At 38.9% G+C, this 23,803-nt stretch overlaps 1 pseudogene; it reads left to right on the forward strand.

Moving 5' to 3' along the window:
* Vmn2r116l-ps33 (vomeronasal 2, receptor 116 like, pseudogene 33) overlaps nt 1-19,270 on the forward strand; it is a 101,955-nt pseudogene extending 82,685 nt beyond the window's left edge.
* Nucleotides 19,271-23,803: the final 4,533 nt, after the last annotated feature.

Here is a 23,803-nt window from a genome sequence, read left to right on the forward strand (position 1 = left end):
TTCTTTTATGAAGCCACAATTACATTTATACCTAAACCACACAATGACCGAACAAAGAGAGAGAACTTCAGACAATTTCCCTTATGAATATCAATACAAAAGTACTCAATAAGATTCTCGCAAACTGCATCCAAGAACACATCAAAAATGATCATCTGTCATGATCAAGTAGGTTTCATCCCAGGGATGAAGGGATGGTTCAATATATGGAAATCCATCAACGTAATCCACTTTGTAAAAAACCTCTAAGAAAAAAAAAACACATGAACATCTCATTAGATCCTGAGAAAGTCTTTCACAAAATTCAACACCCCTTCATTTTAAAATTCTTGAAAAGATCAGGGATTCAAGACTCATAACTAAACATAGTAAAAGCAATATACAGCAAATCAGTCGCCGGCATCAAATTAAATGACAAGAAATTTGAAGCAATCCCATTAAAATCAGGGACTAGACAAGGCTCTCCACTCTGTCTCTGCTTATTCAGCCTCTGCTGTTTTTGTCTCTGCATTTCTTTTAGATAGGACAAATTTGGGTAGAAAGTTTTGTGGGTGGGTTTGTCTCTATTCTAGATCCTGCCTTGTAACAGAAGGTGGCCTCTTACGGTTCCATGTCCCCATCTCAGCTGAAGTCACCCATATTTACTCCTTGGAGGCTCCCCATCCCAAATCTCTGGAAATTCCTACAGATTCCCACCATTCTTACACCCCCCAACATCTATGATCCTCTAGACCTCTCTCCTGTGTCTCCCCACACGTAATTCTACCCCCATTCTCCTCCCCATTCACTCTCACTCACTCTGCCTCTTATGAATATTTTGTTCCCCTTTTAAGTGATTAAAGCATTCTCCCTTATTTAACTTCTTTGGGTTTGTGGGGTATATCATGGGCATTATGTACATTTTAGCTAATATCTACTTAGCAGTGAATTCATACACTGCATGTCTTTGGGTCTGGGTTACCTCACTCACGAGGATATTTTCTAGTTCCATTCATTGACCTACAAAATTCACATCCTTATTCTAAATAGCTGTATAATATTTAATTGTGTAAATGAACCATATTTTCTTTATCCACTCTTAGGTTGAGGGATGTTCTCATTGTTTTCAATTTCTAGCTATTATGAAGAAGTCTTCTATGAACATAGTAGAGCACATATCCTTGTAGTATAGTGTAGCAGTTTTTGAGTATATGTCCAGGAGCAGTATAGTTGGGTCTTCAGGTAGAACTATTTCCAATTTTCAAAGAAACCACAAGATTGATTTCCAGAATGTCTGTACAAGTTTATAATACCACCAACAATGGAGGAGTGTTCCCCCTTTCTCCACACCCTCACCACAATGTGCTGTTGTATGAACTTTTGATCTTAGCCCTTCTGATTGCTGTAAGGTGGAATCTCAGAGTTGTCTTGATTCACACAACTAAGGATGGTGAACATTTTTAAGTGTTTCTTGGCCATTAAAAATTCCTCCGTTGAAATCCTCCGTTTAGTTTTGTACTACATTTTATAATTCAGCTATTTGGTTTGTTGGAGTCTAGGCTCTTAAGTTCATTGTATATTTTGGTTATTAGTCCTTTGTCAGATGTATGGTTGGTGAAGATATTTCCCAATTTGTACACTGCCAATTTGATTTATTGGTAGTGTCCTTTGCCTTAAAGAAGCTTTTCAGTTTCATGAGGTTCCATTTATTCATTGTTGACCTTATAGTGTGAGCCATTTATATTCTCTTCAGGAAATTGTCTCCTATACCAATGAGCTCAAGTTAACTCTTCTATGAGATTTAGTGTATCCAGGCTTATGTTAAGGTTCTTGATCCGTTTGGACTTGAATGTTGTGCGAGGTAATAATTATGGTTCTATTTGCATTTCTCTACATATGCAGATATCTAGACTAGAACCCTTTGTTGAAGATGTTTTCTTTTTTTATTTATATGTTTTGGGTTCTTTGTCAAAACTTAAGTGATCTTAGGTGTGTGAGTTTATTTCAGAAACTTTAATCAGTTCCATTGATCACCCTGCCTGTTTCTGTAATGATACCATTCAGTTTTATTACTATTGCTCTGTAGTAGAGTTCAAGGTCTGTGATAGTGATTTCTCCAGAAAGTTATTCACTGTTCAAGATTGTTTTTGATATCCTGAAGTTGAGAATTGCTTTTTCAAGGTCTATTTAAAATGTGTTGGAATTTTGATGGGAATTGCATTAAATCTGTAGGTTGCTTTTAGTAAGATGGCCATTTTCACTGTTAATCCTGCCAATTTATGTGCATGGGAGATCTTCCCATCTCCTGATATCATCTTCAATTTCATTTTACAGGGACTTGAAATTCTTGTCATATAGATCTTTCACATGTTTGATTAGAGTTACACCAGGATGTTTTATATTATTTGTGACTATCGTGTTTCCCTAATTTCTTTCTTAGCTGATTCATCAATGTATAAAGAAAGGATACTGATTTGAGTTAATTTTATATCAAGCAACTTTACTAAAATTATCAGCTGTAGAAATTATCTGGTAGAATCTTGAGGTTCACATATGTATACTATTATATCATCTGAGAATGGGAATACCTGACTCTCCTTTCCAATTTGTACCCTCTTGATCTCCTTTTGCTGTCTCATTACTCTAGCTAGAATTTCAAGTACTATATAGAATAGATAGGGAGAGTTGGCAGTCTTGTTTTGCCTCTGATTTTAGTGGGATGACTTCAAGTTCTTCTCCATTTAATTTGATGCTGGCTATTCTCTTGCAGTTTATTATGTTTGGATGTGTGCCTAGAATCCTTGATCTCTCCAAGGCTTTTAACATGAAGAAGTGTTGGATTTTGTTGAAGTCTTTCTCAGCATCTAATGTGATGATTATGTGATTTGCCCCCCTCTGGATTTCTTTATAGTGTGGAATATGTTGATGGATTAATGTATATTCATCCTTGGGATGAAACCTACTTGATCATAGTCTATGGTGTTTTTGATGTATTCTTGGTTTCCTTTTGTTAGAATTCTATTCAGTTTTTTTATGTTGATATTCAGAAGAAAAATTAGTCTGAAATTCTCTTTGTTGAGTCTTTATGGTTTAGGTATCAGGGCAACTACGGCTAACAGTATGAATGATGTAGCATTATTCTGTTTCTATTTTTACAGCAATTTTTATTGGATGTTTTATTTATTTACATTTCAAGTGTTATCTTCATTCCCAGTTTCCCCTCTGGAAACCCCCTCTCCCATCCTCCTTCCCCCTCTTCTATGAGGAGCATTGGTCTTAGCTCTTACTTGAAAGTCTGGGAGTATTCTGCACTAAAACCATGTAGCCCTGGACTTCTTTCTTTCTTTCCTTTTTTCTTTCTTCCTTCCTTACTCTCTTTCTTTCTTCCCTTTCTTTCTTTCTTTCTTTCTTTCTTTCTTTCTTTCTTTCTTTCTTTCTTTCTTTCTTTCTTATTCATTTATTTCTTTATTTCTTTTCTTTTTTGTTTTGTTTGTTCATTTGGAGACTTTTAATGACTGTTTCTATTTCCTTAATGGTTTTGAGACTGTTTAGATAATTTACCTGATCTAGATTTAACTTTGGTATGCAGTATCTGTCTAGAAAATACTCCACTCAACTTATATTTTCCAGTTTTATGAAGTAGGTTTTTAAAGTAACACCTAATGATTTTTTTAAATTTCCTCAATTTCTGTTATTATGTAATTCTTTATTAAGAGTTAAATCTCATGCCTTTTCCCCATCCAGTTTAGCATATTTGTTGGTATCAAATATTAAGTAGCTGAAGTTACATGTACTCATTTTCAGATCTTCAACTATGTTTCATGTCACGTTTTGTGTCAATACCTTATTGATTTGTTGCTCTGACTCTATAATGTATCTTAAGATTGGGAATTGCAATCCTTTCAGCATGTTTTCCATTCAGGCTAATTTTTCTACCTAGGACCTTTTGTGGCTTCATATAAAGTTTAGAATAGTCTTATTGCTGTGAAGAGTAAGTTGAGGACTTTAGTTGAGATTGAATTGAATCTGTACATAGATTGATGAAATAGTTATTTTCATGATATTAAATCTATGCATCTTTCATCATGTGATACCTTTCCATCAATTATTGCTTCTGATGGGGAAGAGTCAATAACAATAACAAATACAGTAATTTCACAAAAAATATTGAGGTGAATTTTCATTAGAAGACACTTGTATGTTTTTCTTGCTTCCCTACCATGGTTCAGAGACAGCATCACTAGAGTACTGATTAGAGAAAATATCCTTCACAGATATAGCACCCATAATTAATTAGTAAAATGAGGAAGGAATTAGGAAAATGAGAATAGAGAGAATAAAGTAGGAGTGAGAAACATAGTACATGTTTTACAGGCATTAATAATAGTAGATAAAATATCTCACAGTAGTTCACCAAGACATTGACAGGGGTGTAGTCTACCCAGGCAATCATCTCCAGGATGCCCAGGAAGAATCTCAACTCCTGTGCCTCGTTTCAGCTTCCATATTTTCACCTGGTTATGTTCCCGCCATCAAGCCACCCACAGTGTGCCTATCTATACAATGGTTTGACACGTTTCTACCTGCTGTTCTAGATTCTGTATAGAAGGGAGAGAATCTCATTGGCTGCTACCCTTGTGTTTTACCTGGTGCAGGCCAGATGGTGAAACTTGGTGCTAACTTGTATATTCCTTTGAAAAGAAAAGTGACAATAAGCTTATTTCTTTTTTCCTTATTTATTTTTATGCTAAAAGTAGGGTCTATTGTTCCTTACTGGGACTCTTTCATTGAGTCTTTCAGAAGCAACTTTTAATCCACCACTACACCAAGCAATCTCGTAAACAATGAATATACTTTTTAAATTTTATATTTCCAATTTAAGGTAAATAATTTTCTCATCTTCTGTATGTAACAAAAGCACATTCATTACTAATGTATAAATGCTGTGTGTTTTCATTATTGACACTATATCTTCAGGATGAGATTAGAAGTTTATATCAGAGACACATTTAGCTATTACTTTTGAATTTGTGGTGATGTACAGTGGTGTGGTTTGGTTTGTACAAGTAAAAGCAACTTGCCTCATGGCATTGTAGCAATATGTCTCCCAATGACAAACTTCCAATGACCAAATTCCTTTCCTTTAAAATTATGTTTTGTTTTTCATTATTTGTGTGAATACACAAATATCTACCTGTTGAGTGCCGGTACCCAAGGAGGCCAGAAGGGACTTTTGATTTCCTGAATCTGGAGTTACAGGCAGTTTTGAGCCATGTAATATGGGAAACAAATTCAGCACCTCGGCAAGAGTACTACATGCTCTTATACTGAGCCGTCTTCCCAAGCCATAGGTCTCTCCAATTAAAGGCTTCACCATGTGCAAGTCACAGGACACATTAAAGGTCATCACCATTCATTGGACAATATTCAGTTATTTATTGATAAAAGACTGTTCATTAATGATCCATTTCTATGAGCAATATGCTTATTAGAGTAGTAGTAATTGGAATATAGCCTACACATATGTGATTTTTCCTCAGACTCCCAGGTCTGTATGCAGTGAAAGTTGTGGCCCTGGATTCAGAAAATCCCTCCTAGAAGGAAAAAGGATCTGTTGTTTTGACTGCATTCCATGCCCAGAGAATGAAATTTCCAATGAGACAGGTAAGTGTGTGCTGTATGGAGAAATTTTCTACTTCTAACTAATAGTCCATTTTTTATTAGAACTGAGGGCAACTGAACTCAGATTCTCCCATTTACTGTAAAGACTTTAAATAATGAGCATTCTCCCTAGCCCAAGTTGTTTATTAATAAGAAAACGAATGTTTAGAAAAGTTTAGGGGTGCACCTTCTTTCTTCATTCAGGAGGCAGAGATAAGTAGATGTCTGAGTGTACAACCAGCATGATTTTCATAACAAATCCCAAGACAGCCAGGGCTACATAGTAAGAACTTGTTTTAAAAATAATTTTATTGCAAATAAATTGCCTTCAAAGAAATACCTTTGATTGCTATCACAGGGCTTAGAGTACTCATCAGTGCTCCTCTCTGTGTCTTCTGAGGTTACGTACAACATACAAAGAATGACTAGGTGCTTTCACACTCTCATTCACACTCTCATCCAGGTTTCAGTACACAAGAGGTGATTAGCAGAAGTGATTTGACTGTGATAGTAGCTAATATTTCTCTCTCTTATATACTGGGAGGAGCTGGTGGGGGATTTGGAATGATACAGATAAATATTATGTTGTCCTAGTAGATGTTTCTCCAGATATCTCTGGATATGTTCAAGGGTGACAGATCTTCAAACATCTCTGGTGGAAGAGGGAAAAAGGACAAACATGGTACCCTCATTCTTAAAACTCTCACACTTGCATGCAGGCGTAAAACATAGGCAGCTCTCAATTCCCTCAGACTCAAAGAGGTATCTAAAAATAGTTTTCTTCTGTTTCGAAGGAAATCACTTTTTACCTCATTCTGTGAGTCTTGATTCCACAGTGCTGAATTCCACAGGTTGAGGTGAAAAATGTTCTCCAGAGCAAAGATTCCATTCTCTACCAGGCCCCACACACAGGACAGAGGCCATTTGTATTTCAAAGTGCGGTTAGTCCAATTTTCAAAGTTCCCATAACAGCTGTATAACAGCATCAATACTGTTTAAAAGTCCAAAGTTCAAAGTCTCTCCTAAAACTCAAGGCAATCTCTTAATTGCAACACCCAGTAAAATATAAGTATAAATACTGATCACATACTTTCCACACAAAATGACACAAAACATGCTTTAGCATTTCAAAAGAGAAGAAAAGGACCAAAGTCAAGAAATACTGGATCAGTGCAAAACCAAAAACAGGCAGGGCAAACCAAATTCTGCATCCCCATTTCTGATGCGAAAGCATTTTTAAGTACTTCCAGCTCCTGCCAGATTTGTTTTCTGTGTTGTTGTAAAATTATAAAAAATAGGGGCTGGGGATTTAGCTCAGTGGTAGAGCGCTTACCTAGGAAGCGCAAGGCCCTGGGTTCGGTCCCCAGCTCCGAAAAAAAGAACCAAAAAAAATTATAAAAAATAAAAGTCTTTTTACTTGCTCTGGGTCTGGCACTGTGTTCCCCAGGATATCTGATATATATCTTAATCTCAGTCAGCAAAACATCACACCCACTCTGCTCCATTCCATATCACATAGCTGAAGGCCTCTCTCTGAGCTAGCAACAATCTCTCTACCCATCCAGCTCCCAGGGCATGTTTCCATGTCCGAAGCACACATCCCAATTCTGTGGCAGCCAAGAATCTCCAACTGTCACTCACTCTTTTACACTTAAATTGCTACATGAAAGAACACACAACACAATAACCTTTGATCTAATTGATAAGATATAATTGCTCACCTAAACATACAACATTCATCCCTTAACATTCATAAAGAACCTCGCTGATCCCAGCCCACAGCTCCTTACTCCCCAACCCCAATGGGAGAGAGAGCTCATTGCCCAGATGTGTGCAATCCTGACTGCAGGTCCGGAGAGACCACCACTTCTCTCCACCTTTGCCCACATCCCTGGCCTAAGAGGAAACTGTATCGGGCCTCTGGGAACAGGAAGATAGGGGAAGTCAAGCTGCAGGAGCCCTGCAGTTCTGACTGCATCTGTATCTGAACAGTCCAGTCAAACAATTCCCTGCACCCAAATCCCTTGGGAGGGAGGCTAGACCTTCAGAGGGGAAGACATGCCTGGGAAACCAGAGGAGACTACTCTCTGCCCACATTTCTGACTCTAGAAGAAAACACGTAGCACCATCAGAACCCCCTGCATGCAGGGGCCCAGAAGAAGGGCAGGTGCTTCTGGTTGTTGCTCTCACGGAGAGCTGAAACCCAGCAACAAGGAGTCACTTCAGGCCTGAGAACAGGGGTAAGACCAACTTTTCTGCTTCAAGTGACCTGCCTGGTGGACTCAGGATATACACCCACAGGAATAGCTGAAACCCAGTGGACAGGAGTGACTACACGCGTGAAAGCAAAACACTTTGTTCCCATAACTGGCTGGAAGAGAACAGGAAAAGTAGTCTACAGCACTCCTGAAAACAAAGGCCTATAGGATGATCAAGCTACTGTCAGAAATAGCAGAGCAAGGTAAGACCAGAGACATCCTGATGGCAAGAGGCAAGCACAGGAACCCAAACAACAGAAAGCAAGACTACATGGCATCATCAGAGCCCAATTCTCCTACCAAAGCAAATACTGAACAGCCAAACACACCAGAAAAGTAAGATCTAGATTTAAAATCACATTTGATCATGATGATGGAGGATTTCTAGAAACATATAAAGAACTCCCTTAGAGAAATGCAGGAAAACACAAGTAAACAAGTAGAAACCCTTAGAGAGGAAACACAAAAATACAGGAAAGAATTACAGGAAAACACAATCAAACAGTTGAAGGAATTGAAAATAGAAATAGAAACAATAAAGAAAGCACAAAGCGAGACAACTCTGGATAGAGAAAACCAAAGGAAGAGAAAAGAAGTCGTAGATACAAGCATCACAAACAGAATACAAGAGATAGATGAGGGAATCTCAGGAGCAGAAGATTCCATAGGTATCATTGACACAACTGTCAAAGATAATGTAAAACAGAAAAAGCAACTGGCCCAAAAACATACAGGAAATCCAGGACACAATAGGAAGATCAAACTAAGAATAACAGTTTTATAAGAGAGTGAAGACTCCCAACTCACAGTACCAGTAAATATCTTCAACAAAATCATAGAAGAAACCTTCCCTAACCTAAAGAAAGAGATGCCCATAAATATGCAAGAAGTCTACAGAACTCCAAATAGATTGGAAGAGAAAAGAAACTCCTCCTGTCACATAATAGTCAAAACACCAAATGCACAAAGCAAAGAAAGAATATTAAAAGCAGTAATGGAAAGAGGTCAAGTAACATATAAAGTCAGACCAATCAGAATTACACCAGATTTCTCACCAGAGATTTGAAAGCCAGAAGATCCGGGACAGAAGTCATACAGACCCTAAGAGAACACAAATGTGAGCCCAGTTTACTGTATCCAGCAAAACTCTCAATTAACATAGATGGAGAAACCAAGATATTCCATGACAAAACCAAATATACACAATATTTTTCTACAAATACAACCCTACAAAGGAAAATACATGGTAAAGCCAAACACAAGGAGGCAAGCTACAACCTAGAAAAAGCAAGAAACTAATTGTTTCATAACAAAACAAAGAGAAGACAAGCACAAAAACATAATCTAACCTCAAAATATGAAGATAACAGGAAGCAACAATCACTATTCCTTAATATCTTTCAAGATCAATGGACTCCATTCCTCAATAAAAAGACAAAGATTAACAAACTGCATATGTAATGAGGACCCAGCATTTTGCTGCCTACAGCAAACATACATCAGAGACAAAGACAGAAACTATGTCACAGTAAAAGGTTGGAAAAAAACTTTCCAAGAAAATGGTCTGTAGAAGGTGGCTGGAGCAGCCACTCTAATATTGAATAAAATCGATTTTCAACCAAAAGTCATCAAAAAAGATAAGGAAGTACACTTCATATTCATCAAAGGAAAAATCCACCAAGATGAACTGTCAATCCTAAATATCTATGCTCCAAATACAAAGGCACCTACATACATAAAAGAAACCTTAAAAAGATCTCAAAGCACATATTTCACCTCACACAATAATAGGAAATTTCAAAACCACAATCTCATCAATGGGCAGATCATGGAAAGAGATATTAAACAGAGACATAGACAGACAAAGTAAAGTTATGAACCAAATGGATTTAATAGATATTTATGGAACATTCTATCCTAAAATGAAAGGATATACCTTCCTCTCACAACCTCATGGTATTTTCTCCAAAATTGACCATATAATTGGTCATAAAATAGGCCACAACAGATACAGATAGATAGAAATAATCCCACGCATCCTATCAAACCACCACATGCTAAAGCTGGTCTTGAATAACAATAAGGAAAGAATGCCCACATATACAAGGAAGTTGAATAATACTCAATGATAATCTGGTCATGGAAGAAATAATGAAAGACTTCTTAGAATTTAATAAAAATGAAGGTAAAACATTCCCAAACTTATGAGATACTAGAAAGCTGTACTATGAGGAAAACTCAGAGCTCAGAGTGCCTGCAGAAAGAACCTGGAGAGAGCATATATCAGCAGCTTGACAGTACATCTAAGAGCTCTACAAGACAAAGAAGCAAATAAACCCAGAAGGAGTAGAAGGCAGGAAATAGTCAAACTCAGAGCTGAAAGCAACCAAGTAGAAACAAAAAGGATTATACAGAGAATCAATAGAACCAAAAGATGGTTCTTTGAGAATATCAACAAGATAGATAAACCAGATTAAATAGAGGACACAGAGAGTTTATTCATATTAACAAAATCAGAAATGAAAAGGGAGACATAACAACAGAATCAGAGGAAATTTTAAAAAATCATCAGATCCTACTAGAAAAGCCTATATTCAACAAAACTTGAAAATCTCGAGGAAATGGACAATTTCTTAAACAGATACCTGGTGCCAAAGTTAAATCAGGAACAGAAAAAGCACTTATACAACCCCATAACTCCTAAGGACACAGAAGCAGTCATTAAATGTCTCCCAACAAAAAGAGCCCAGGTCCAAATGGATTCAGTGCAGAATTCTATAAGACAGTCACATAAGACCTCATAACAATACTGTCCAAAATTCCACAAAACTGAAACAGACCCAGCATTACCAGATTCCTTCTATGAAGCCACAATCAGTCTTATACCTAAACCACACAAAGACCCAACAAAGAAAGACAACTTCAGACCAAATTCCCTTATGAATCTCGATGCATAAATACTCAATAAAATTCTTTCAAACCGAATCCAAGAAAACATCAGAATTACCCATCATGATCATGTAGGCTTCATACCAAGTATGCAGGGATGGTTTAATATACGGAAAACCATCAACATAATCCATTATATAAAAAACTGAAAGATAAAAACCACATAATCATTTCACTAGATGCTGAGAAAGCATTTGACGAATTCGATGCACCTTCATGATCAAAGTACTGGAAAGAACAGGAATTCAGGGCGCATACCTAAACATAGTAAAAGCCATATACAGCAAACCAGTAGCTAACATTAAACTAAATGGAGAGGAACTTGAAGCAATCCCACTAAAATCAGGGACTAGAAAAGGCTGCCCACTCTCTCCCTACTTATTCAATATAATTCTTGAAGTCCTAGCCAGAGAAATCAGACAACAAAAGGAGATCAAAGGGATACAGATTGGAAAAGGAGAAGTCATAATATCACTATTTATTTGCAGATGATATGATAGTATAATCAAGTGATCCCAAAAGTTCCACCAGAGAAATACTAAGCCTGATAACAAACTTCAGCAAAGTGGCAGGGTATAACATTAACTCAAACAAATTGGCAGACTTCCTCTACACAAAAGAGAAACAAGCTGAGAAAGAAATAAGTAAATGACAACTTTCATAACAGTCCCAAATAATATAAAATACCTCGATGTGACTTTAACCAAGCAACTGAAAGATCTTTGTGATAAGAACTTCAAGCCTCTGAAGAAATAAATTGAAGAAGATCTCAGAAGATAGAAAGATCTCCCATATTCATAGATTGGGGGATTAATATAGTAAAGTGACCATTTTGGCAAAAGCGATCTACAGAATTGATGCAATCCCCATCAAAATTCCAACCCAATTCTTCATAGAGGTAGACAAAAAATTTGCAAATTCATCTGGAATAACAAAAAGCCAGGATAGCTAAAACTATCCTCAAAAATAAAGGCACTTCCAGGGGAATCACTATCCCTGAACTCAAGCAGTATTACAGAGCAATAGTGATAAAAACCTAAATGGTATTGGTACAGAGACAGGCATTTAGATGAGTGGAACAGGAATGAAGACCCAGAAATGAACACACACATCTATGGTCACTCCATTTTTGACAAAGGAGCCAAAACCATCCAATGGAAAAAAGATAGCATATTCAGCAACTGGTGCTGGTTCAACTGGATGTCAGCATGTAGAAGAATGCAGATCAATCCATTCTTATCACCCTGTACAAAGCTTAAGTCCAAGTGGTTCAAGGACCTCCATTTCCAACCAGATACACTCAAACCAATAGAAGAAAAAGTGGGGAAGAATCTTGAACACATGGGCACTGGAGAAAATTTCCTGAACAAAACACCTATGGCTTATGCTCTAAGATCAAGAATCGACAAATGGGATCTCACAGAACTACAAAGCTTCTATAATGCAAAGGACACTGTTGTTCTGACAAAATGGCAACCAACAGATTGGGAAAAGATCTTTAACAATCCTACAACTGATAGAGGGCTTATATTAAAAAATATACAAAGAATTAACGAAGTTAGACTGTAGGGAGACAAATGACCTTATTAAAAATGTGATTCAGACCTGAAAAAAGAACTCACAGCTGAGGAATGCCGAATGGCTGAGAAACACCTAAAGAATTGTTCAAAATCTTTAGTCACAAGGGAAATGGAAATCAAAACAATATTGAGATTCCACCTCACACCAGTCATAATGGCTAAGATCAAAAACTCCGGCAGCAGCAGATGCTGGTGAGGACATGGAGAAAGAGGAACACTCCTCCATTGTTAGTAGGATTGCAGACTCGTACAATTCTGGAAATCAATCTTGAGGTTCCTCAGAAAATTGGACATTGAAATGTCTGATGTCCCACCTATACCTCTCTTGGGCATATACCCAAAAGATGTCCCAACATATAACAAAGACACATGGTCCACTATGTTGGTAGCAGCCTTATTTATAATACCCAGAAGCTGGAAAGAACCCACAGGCCCTCCAACATAGGAATGGATACAGAACATAAATATGGCACATCTACACAATGGAATACTACACCTCTATCAAAAACAATGATTTTATGAAATCCATTGGCAAATGAATGGAACTGGGATATATCATCCTCACTGAGGTAACCCAATCAAAGAAAGCACACATGGTATGCACTCATTGATAAGTGGATATCACAAATGCTCAAATTAACCTAGATGCACAGAACACATGAAACTGAAGAAGGATGACCAAACTAGGATGCTCAACTGCTTCTTTAAAATGGGAACAAGAATACCCTTAGAAGTGGATAGAGAGGCAATGTTTAGAACAGAGCCTGAAGGATCGCCCATTCAGAGCCTGCCCCACACATGGCGTATACATATACAGCCACCAAACTAGATAAGACGGATGAAGCAAAGAAGTGCAAGGTGACAAGATCCAGATGTAGATCTCTCCTGAGAGACAAAGCCAGAATACGGCAGGAACATAGGCGAATGCAAACAGGAAAACACTGAACTGAGAATGGGACCCCAGTTGAAGGAATGAGAGAATGGACTGAAAGAGCTTGAAGGGGCTCGAGACCCCATATGAAAAACAATGCCTACAAACCAGAGCTTCCAGGGACTAAGCCACTACCCATAGGCTATACATGGACTGACCCTGGCCTCCAACTGCATAGGTAGCAATGACTAGCCTAGTAAGGGCATCAGTGGAAGGGGAAGCCCTTCGTCATGCCAAGGCTGGATCCCCAATGATAGGGATTCTTGGGGGGAATTAGGTAATGGCAGGAGGATTGGTAGGGGAACATGTGTATAGAAGGGGAGAGGGAAAGGTTAGGTGAATGTTGGCCTGGAAACTGGGAATGGAAATGAATTTTGAAATAGAAATAAAATAGGCCAATTTAATAAAGATGGAAAAAGTGAAAAATAATAAAATTGAGTTCATCAGAAAAAATATTCATTACGCCCTGTACAGGTGCACCATGGAATCATAACATCAGCATCCATGTTGTCTCCGCGGTTTCCCTGACCTCTCCTCCTATCTCTTCCTCTTCCCTTACAATTTTTCTGCTGTCCATCCCTCCTTCTCATACAATGACAGGCCTCGTTCTATCCTGCACCACCCCTCACCTGTATTTTACAAATTAAATGAAGAGAAGTTTCTGGTGAAATCACCTGAGTCCTGAGTACATGACTGGCAGCTGTCCTTGGGGCAGTGGAATTAGCATCAAAATTCAGGTAATTCCAGAGCAAAGCACAATATGTCTGCAATAATTTCTCCCTCTTGAACTCATCCCACACATGGTCGGAAGATATCCCACAACTGTGGAATTTCCAATATCTTAGGATCTCCAACATAATCTGAACTTCACCATCAAAGCTTCACTCAATGGTCTCTTTGGGTCTCAATTCAGGGATCCTCTTAAAATAATCCTGATAATTTACTCAGCTATGGAGGAGGACTCCAGAGATCCTTTCATGGATTCTTCACTCTAAATACAGAACCATTTGGATGAAACTGCTACCATTCTGACATTTGCTGGGACTGGAACACGGCCCCCTCATACAACGACATCTTTAATTGGCTTTCTGTTGTCAATGGTTTCTTTCACTGCTTAACCTTTTCTTTCATTTCTTTCCACAGTTTGGAAGCTTAGCTGGGTGAGATATTTCCCTGAGGTTACCACTCCCTTTATTTATTTAGCATCTGGCTTTTCTTTAAATGTATTATCTCCTGGAACACTGGTCTTATCTCCATTACATTTTCAGGTGTTCATAACCTCCTCAAACCATACATTTTGGTTTGCTCAAATTGCTCCTTTTTGTTATAGATCTGCATAAGGGTGATCACAGCAGCCATGCAGCATTCAATCCTAAATTGTCTTGAAATATCCTCTTACATGGCTATTAATCTAAATTTCTTCAATTTAGCCTTAGACAGATCATTTCTCTCTCTCTCTCTCTCTCTCTCTCTCTCTCTCTCTCGCTCTCTCTCTCTCTCTCTCTCTTTTGGACAAAGCCAGAAAGCTACCACATTCTTCTCCAAAATATTATGAGAACAATATCTAGGCTAGTTAGTAATATTCTTCTTCTGTGAAGCCTCTTCAGCCAATCCTTTATAATCTACATTGCACTCTGCACTACTGCCTTCCATGCTCTAAAGAAGATAGCCCATTAAGCCCCACTTAAATAATCCAACCACTATTCTGGTCCAAAATCCAAAGTCTTCCACATTCCTACCACAAACATGGTCAGCCCACTCACAGCAACACCTCAGTCCTGTTACTAATTGCTTGGTCACCGATCTACCGCTGTGACAATCCACACTGACATTGACAACTCCTATAAAAAAGCACTTGTTAGAGCTTAATTTCAGAGGTTTAGTACATTGTCATCATAGTAGGCTGCCAGGTGGAACATGCAGTCATAGTGTTGAAGAAATAGCTCAGAGTACTACATCTGGATCTGCAGACAAGAAGAGAGCCACTGGGCCTGACTTTGGCTTTAAAGACCTAAAGTCAATACCCCTCACTCCCCCCAAGTCCCCATGATACAGTTCCTCTGACAAGACCATGCCTTCTAATCCCTTCTCAAGTCTGTCTTTCACCGATGACCAAGTATCCAAATATATGAGCCAAGGGGGCTATTCTTATTCAAACCACCACAAAACACATGGCACACACATGGAAATGAGAAGACAACTGTGGGAGATCAGTTCTTTCCTTTCCCATTTTTGCAAGTCCAGGAATGAAACTCAAGTTGTCAGGCCTGCAGAGCATTGCTTTCCCCAACTAAACAATGTTTCCAGAGCCTCCAACTGGATAATTTTAGGTAAAACTATGATTCCCTCACCACTGCCAAGCTTCAGCTTCTACCTGAGTATGTTGATGTACACAGAATTAGATTTCAGGGAAGCTTCTATGAAGGTTCAGAGTGTTCTGTGGGCCCTTGCATTCTTAGTATCTGGATAGACTTTACAGATGGGAAACCCAAGTTTGCTACTTTCTCAAACACAGTGGTGGTGCTGATGGTAGTAGTAGAGTGGGGTGAGGAGTAGGATGTGCATACATACAAGTGTGTATCATTCTCCACCTTCTTTTTTTGAGACAAGATCTTTCACTGAAACTGCAGGCTTATAATCTGGCTACAATAGCTAGCTAGAAAGACCTTCCTTTCTTTGCCAAACTAGTTCTGAGATTATAGGTACTTAGAGTTGCACTTGCACATTTAAATGAGTGCTGGGAATTGAACTCAAGTCCCTCATACTTACATGCATACATTTAACTAAGACATTTTTCCAGTCCCCTTGGTGGATTTTGTCTATGATCCACTTTAATAATTTACCTTGACACAACTGGCACCCTGTCCCTTCTCAGCATCCATTTCATACAGAACATCAGAATCCCTTCCGATGATTTGATTCCTGACCTGCCATTCAAAAATATTTTTAATGTGATCTTTAGTAGTTTTATACATGGATCTTCCCTTATTCTCTTCTCAATTTCATACCATCTTTAATTTTTTGTTTGTTTGATCGCTTTTCATTTTATAACCCACTAAATCCAATCACTGCTGCTAAAACACACATCTACTAGAAAATGGTGGACTTACCAGGAATATCCCAAAAAGGTAATTGACTCTCCTTCCCCTAAAACCATAAACTTCTCATAGCCTCAGCTAGAGTGGGACCTCATGAAACCCTCCCTGATCCATATGAAAATGTTCGCTGTCTGATCTTATACAAGTCTTGTTCAGGCAAACGCATCTGCTCTGAGTTAATGGGTACAGTTGGAACATCATGCCCAGAAGCCTTCCTGCAGCGTTCCTCGTCACCGTTTTGCTCCTACACTCCTTCTACCTCTTCTTCAATGATGGCCCCTAAGCTTTTGGAGGAGGGAGGATATATACATATCCCATCCAAAAGGCTGGTTTACTGGGGTTGTTTCTGGAGAATTTCCCCTTCTCTTTGGCTTTTTACTCTAGAGTGGAGGGGAAGTGACTTTCCCACTTCCTTACATTTTGTTTGATGGTCTATGTTGAGGTCAGCTGAATCTTTTGTAAACCTAACATTAACTGTCTTTTAACAAGCCATAGGCTAAAGAAGAGAGAATTGCAATGGGGAGATGGCTCAGTAAATAAAGTACTTACCCATAAGCCTGGGAACTTTGATAAATTTCTAACAATTGTGAACCTTGCTTCTCACCTAGGGCTGCTGGCCATTGGCTGTCAAGGACAAAGGGTATGGGGGTGTTGGGGACAGGATCCAGAGGATGTGAGTACAGATGGACAAATTGATTTCAGGAATCAACTGCACTCAACTTTATTTGGGGTGAACAGAATTATATAGATATTAGAGAATTGGTAAGGAATTCAAAGGTAGATATGTATTAATGGCTAGCATAGGAATGATACTAGGCAGGTTCTTGTAAGGAAAGTGGAAGTTGAACCTATAATTTGGCCATAGGCTATGGCCCTTACTCAGTTTTTTGGAGTTACAGGCAGTAAGTTCTAATTGAAGAGATTTTCCATACATGGTAGACTGCACCCTTAATAGTAGGATTTCCCAACAGACAAATCACATAAAAAGCCAGTTGTGGTGGTGAACTGTGCCTATAACACCAGTACTGCGGAGGCAGAAATACAAATCCCTGGCACTCCCTGGCCAGCCAAACTAGACTAATCACCAATCCCCAGAGAGATCACAAAGCAAATTAGATGGCTCATGAGAAATGTACCTTAAGTTCACCTCTGGGTAACACATGTAGAAATACAGGCTGCATACATATTCATGCACACATATGAATCAACAAAACTACAAATATTCACTTATTTACACAGAATATAAAGACTCCAACATTGAAATTACCACTGCTCAAGTATCGCAAAATTCACCAAATTTGTTACTTTTGTAAATTGAGTGAAAGAGAGTCCATGGGAGGGGAAGTAAATTTACCATGGTGCACATATGGAATTGGGGAGCCAGTCATCACCTGACTCTCTCCACAGATGCATTAGCTAGGCTAAATGTCCCATGATCTCCCAAGACAAATTCTCTGTGTGTCTCATCTCTCTATAAGGGGCTCTGGGATTACAGACATTTCTGCTTGTATGTCCAGCCTTTACTTGGATCCTGGGCATCCCAACTCACATCATCCGGCTTGGGCAGCAAGTGCATTTACTTGGTGAGCATTGGTCCCCTGTGCAGGAAGTGCTAACTATGGCGGCAAAATTGTAAACAAACTGAGGCTGTGTAGTGTACATTCCTAAGTTTCTGGTGGAGGCAGAATCTTCAGACAAATGTATCATTGAATTGTGAGGAGAAATCATGACTTTGTCTATGTCTCAATACTGCAGTCACATTAGTCCCTGCACAATATTCATCTGATATCTGAAAAAACAGAGGAAGGCTATCAGGTTAACCTACTCAAATAAGAGGGGCTATGAGCAAAAGAATGATGATTATGAAATAACAAAAATGTACATTTTTCAACAGATGTGGATCAGTGTATACAGTGTCTAGACAATCAATATGCCAACACAACACAAAACCACTGCCTCCCAAAGTCTATTACCTTCCTGGATTATGAAGACCCCATGGGGATAAGTCTGTCCTGCATAGCTCTGTGTTTCTCTGCACTGTCATCTCTAGTTCTTGGCATCTTTCTGAAGCAGAAGAACACTCCCATTGTGAAGGCAAATAACTGCACTCTTTCCTATGTCCTGCTTATTGCCCTTAACTTCTGTTTTCTCTGCTCCTTTCTCTTCATTGGCCATCCCAACACAGCCACTTGCATCCTGCAACAGACCACATTTGCAGTGGTGTTCACTGTGGCTGTTTCCAATGTCTTGGCCAAAACGATTACCGTGGTTCTGGCCTTCAAGGTCACCGCTCCAGGAAGAAGAATCAGGTGGTTGTTGGTAACACGGGCACCTAAATTCATAGTTCCCATCTGCACCTTGATCCAATTTATCTTGTGTGGAGTCTGGCTGGGAAACACCCCTCCGTTCATTGACACAGATACACGCTCTGAACATGAACATATTATCATCATGTGCAACAAGGGCTCAGTCACTGCCTTCTACTGTGTGCTGGGTTACCTGGGGGCTCTAGCCCTGGGAAGCTTCACCTTGGCTTTCTTGGCCAGGAACCTACCTGACACCTTCAATGAAGCCAAGTTCCTGACATTCAGCATGCTGGTGTTCTGCAGTGTCTGGGTTACCTTCCTCCCTGTCTACCACAGTATTAAGGGGAAGGACATGGTAGTTGTGGAAGTCTTCTCCATCTTGGTCTCCAGTGCAGGACTTCTAGGCTGTATCTTTGCCCCCAAGTGCTACATTATTTTGTTAAGACTACAAAGGAACTCTCTTCAGGGTCACAGGGACAAAATACATTATAATTATAAGACTTACTAAATTTTTATTAAATTTTCAAGTCAGTACATTATATTTCCATACATGTATTTTGTTCCTATTCATCCCCCTCACAAACTGATGACCCCATCCCCTCTGTCTCTTCTTCCTTATCTTAAAATAATCTTATTTCTATATTCATATATGTTTCATTGCCCCCTTCTTTTTCAGCTCCCAGACTTTCTTCCCTCTCAGTTACTTTCTACTTTCATGTTACTGGAGAGAGAGAGAGCCAGTTTCCTGGTTTTCTCTCTTGGCTTATCACACTTCTGGATTATCAGGTGTGAGGGATACTTGGAACAATAAACTTTTATTGAACCAGAAGAGAGGCACTAGCAGAAAGAAAATATTTTACCCAAGTTAATACACATGAATCTACACAAATTCATATATACATCCATGCATATATAATCATATATCTTAATGCATTCTGGTTGGTATCAGCTACTTACTTATCCAATAATTATATATGTAGACACACACACACACACATGTCTATATTTACGTATGAATGAGGAACAAAAGACCAAGTACAAGGGCTAAATTAATTAAACACAGGGCTGTAAATAATTGTTCTCTCTGGCAAAACTAAGGCTGTCTTGCTGTTAAAAGAAAGACCTGTTAAGACACCTGGGCAGGAGAAGTCTGCGTACACTTTCTGCTCTCTCTGCAGCTTCTTCTGTATCTCTCTCTGCACTCTGTGTATTGCTATCTTAATTTTTAAGTTTCCTTTTAAATTCCAAGTTATTCTACTTCTTCCTCCTAATTTTTCAGTCTCCTCCAGCTCTGATGTGATGCCATGCAATGTGATCATTCTTATTTTCATACCTGTTTCAAGGGAATGAATCACCTAGTTAATTTTTTTACATCTTGGAATGTATTCTAACTTGTAAATGCATGCTTTCTATTTCAGAAGCAATTAATGGTAACAGGAAAACCATATTAGTTAGTAGTGGAAATCTTTCCTAAAATATAATCCCTTCAGCCTTCCCTAGAAGGACTTATGCATCATAGAATTATAATCCACGCTTTACAGATGAGAAACCATCACAGGAAAACTACCTGCTTGTTTTTAGCCTTTCCTACATTTCTCCTAGCTGTAGATACTTTGTTGTTATTTTGTTTTGTTTTGTGTTGCTTTGCTTTGTTTTTTTTTCAAAAATGAGAACATGAATTCAGAAAGAGAATAGTGGATGGAGAATAGGGTACAAAATTCGATGATAGATAATGGGAATTAATTTGAACAAAACACATTATACACATTTATAAAATTCTGAAATAATAAAAACTGTTTAATAAAAAAGAATATTGTTCTTAATAATGTAAAACATTAATTTTAAAAATCCTTTTAGAAAAAATACCACATGCAGAGTTGAGCCTGTTCATGGTTTTCAAACAACACTTACCTATTTTTAAAGATACAGCAGACATGAGACCCCGTGAGAGTGAGACCCAACCGCCTGGTCAGGTGGGCACTCCTGAGGCTGCAGAGCGGAAGAGACCACCAACACTGCTCACCCCTGCCCACATCCCTGGCCCAAGAGGAAACTGTATAAGGCCTCTCGGCTCCCGTGGGGGAGGGCCCAGGAGCGGAAGGACCCCTGCATGAGACACCGCCTGAACCTGAGGGAAACAGACCGGATAAACAGTTCTCTGCACCCAAATCCCGTGGGAGGGAGAGCTAAACCTTCAGAGAGGCAGACAAGCCTGGGAAACCAGAAGAGACTGCTCTCTGTACATACATCTCGGACGACAGAGGAAAACACCAAAGGCCATCTGGAACCCTGGTGCACTGAACCTCCCGGAAGGGGCGGCACAGGTCTTCCTGGTTGCTGCCGCTGCAGAGAGCCCGTGGGCAGCACCCCACGAGCGAACTTGAGCCTCGGGACCACAGGTAAGACCAAATTTTCTGCTGCAAGAAAGCTGCCTGGTGAACTCAAGACACAGGCCCACAGGAACAGCTGAAGACCTGTAGAGAGGAAAAACTACACGCCCGAAAGCAGAACACTCTGTCCCCATAACTGACTGAAAGAGAGGAAAACAGGTCTACAGCACTCCTGACACACAGGCTTATAGGACAGTCTAGCCACTGTCAGAAATAGCAGAACAAAGTAACACTAGAGATAATCTGATGGTGAGGCAAGCGCAGGAACACAAGCAACAGAAACCAAGACTACATGGCATCATCGGAGCCCAATTCTCCCACCAAAATAAACATGGAATATCCAAACACACCAGAAAAGCAAGATCTAGTTTCACAATCATATTTGATCATGATGCTGGAGGACTTCAAGAAAGACGTGAAGAACTCCCTTAGGGAAACACAGGAAAACATTAATAAACAAGTAGAAGCCTACAGAGAGGAATCGCAAAAATCCCTGAAAGAATTCCAGGAAAACACAATCAAACAGTTGAAGGAATTAAAAATGGAAATAGAAGCAATCAAGAAAGAACACATGGAAACAACCCTGGATATAGAAAACCAAAAGAAGAGACAAGGAGCTGTTGATACAAGCTTCACCAACAGAATTCAAGAGATGGAAGAGAGAATCTCAGGAGCAGAAGATTCCATAGAAATCATTGACTCAACTGTCAAAGATAATGTAAAGCGGAAAAAGCTACTGGTCCAAAACATACAGGAAATCCAGGACTCAATGAGAAGATCAAACCTAAGGATAATACGTAAAGAAGAGAGTGAAGACTCCCAGCTCAAAGGACCAGTAAATATCTTCAACAAAATCATAGAAGAAAACTTCCCTAACCTAAAAAAAGAGATACCCATAGACATACAAGAAGCCTACAGAACTCCAAATAGATTGGACCAGAAAAGAAACACCTACCCTCACATAATTGTCAGAACACCAAACGCACAAAATAAAGAAAGAATATTAAAAGCAGTAAGGGAAAAAGGTCAAGTAACATATAAAGGTAGACCTAACAGAATCACACCAGACTTTTCGCCAGAAACTATGAAGGCCAGAAGATCCTGGACTGATGTCATACAGACCCTAAGAGAACACAAACGCCAGCCCAGGTTACTGTATCCTGCAAAACTCTTAATTAACATAGATGGAGAAACCAAGATATTCCATGACAAAACCAAATTTACACAATATCTTTCTACAAATCCAGCACTACAAAGGATAATAAATGGTAAATCCCAACATAAGGAGGCAAGCTATACCCTAGAAGAAGCAAGAAACTAATCCTCTTGGCAACAAAACAAAGAGAATGAAAGCACACAAACAACCTCACATCCAAATATGAATATAACGGGAAGCAATAATCACTATTCCTTAATATCTCTCAACATCAATGGCCTCAACTCCCCAATAAAAAGACATAGATTAACAAACTGGATACGCAATGAGGACCCTGCATTCTGCTGCCTACAGGAAACACACCTCAGAGACAAAGACAGACATTACCTCAGAGTGAAAGGCTGGAAAACAATTTTCCAAGCAAATGGTCAGAAGAAGCAAGCTGGAGTAGCCATTCTAATATCAGATAAAATCAATTTTCAACTGAAAGTCATCAAAAAAGACAAGGAAGGACACTTCATATTCATCAAAGGAAAAATCCACCAAGATGAACTCTCAATCCTAAATATCTATGCCCCAAATACAAGGGCACCTACATACGTAAAAGAAACCTTACTAAAGCTCAAAACACACATTGCACCTCACACAATAATAGTGGGAGATTTCAACACCCCACTCTCATCAATGGACAGATCATGGAAACAGAAGTTAAACAGTGATGTCGACAGACTAAGAGAAGTCATGAGCCAAATGGACTTAACGGATATTTATAGAACATTCTATCCTAAAGCAAAAGGATATACCTTCTTCTCAGCTCCTCATGGTACTTTCTCCAAAATTGACCATATAATTGGTCAAAAAACGGGCCTCAACAGGTACAGAAAGATAGAAATAATCCCATGCGTGCTATCGGACCACCACGGCCTAAAACTGGTCTTCAATAACAATAAGGGAAGAATGCCCACATATACGTGGAAATTGCACAATGCTCTACGCAATGATAACCTGGTCAAGGAAGAAATAAAGAAAGAAATTAAAAACTTTTTAGAATTTAATGAAAATGAAGGTACAACATACCCAAACTTATGGGACACAATGAAAGCTGTGCTAAGAGGAAAACTCATAGCACTGAGTGCCTGCAGAAAGAAACAGGAAAGAGCATATGTCAGCAGCTTGACAGCACACCTAAAAGCTCTAGAACAAAAAGAAGCAAATACACCCAGGAGGAGTAGAAGGCAGGAAATAATCAAACTCAGAGCTGAAATCAACCAAGTAGAAACAAAAAGGACCATAGAAAGAATCAACAGAACCAAAGTTGGTTCTTTGAGAAAATCAACAAGATAGATAAACCCTTAGCCAGACTAGCGAGAGGACACAGAGAGTGTGTCCAAATTAACAAAAGCAGAAATGAAAAGGGAGACATAACTACAGATTCAGAGGAAATTCAAAAAATCATCAGATCTTACTATAAAAACCTATATTCAACAAAACTTGA

This window comes from Rattus norvegicus, chromosome 12 (genome assembly GCF_036323735.1).
Source record: "Rattus norvegicus strain BN/NHsdMcwi chromosome 12, GRCr8, whole genome shotgun sequence".
NCBI lineage: Eukaryota > Metazoa > Chordata > Mammalia > Rodentia > Muridae > Rattus > Rattus norvegicus.